Source organism: Saprolegnia diclina (assembly GCF_000281045.1).
Source record: "Saprolegnia diclina VS20 unplaced genomic scaffold supercont1.51, whole genome shotgun sequence".
In the NCBI taxonomy this organism is placed as follows: Eukaryota; Oomycota; class Saprolegniomycetes; order Saprolegniales; family Saprolegniaceae; genus Saprolegnia; species Saprolegnia diclina.
Genome location: NW_008246118.1, coordinates 113,980 through 114,209, shown reverse-complemented (window position 1 = coordinate 114,209; position 230 = coordinate 113,980).

Sequence of the window (230 nt, the reverse complement as noted above, 5' to 3'; positions counted from 1 at the left end):
CGATGCGGCCGATGATGAAAAGGCCGTCACTGGGCGATGTTTCAGCAGCGTACGGTGACGACTTGCACGTGATGAAGCCCGCGCGCGATGCTTCCGACGCCGACTTTAGCGCCTTGGTTCTGCAGTGCGGGCTTTTCTCCACGCTCAACGCGCGGGGTAGCATGACGCTGGCGTTGCGATCTTGTTCTTGGCTCCCTGATTCGTGCTCGCTTGGTACGATGAGAGGTGTG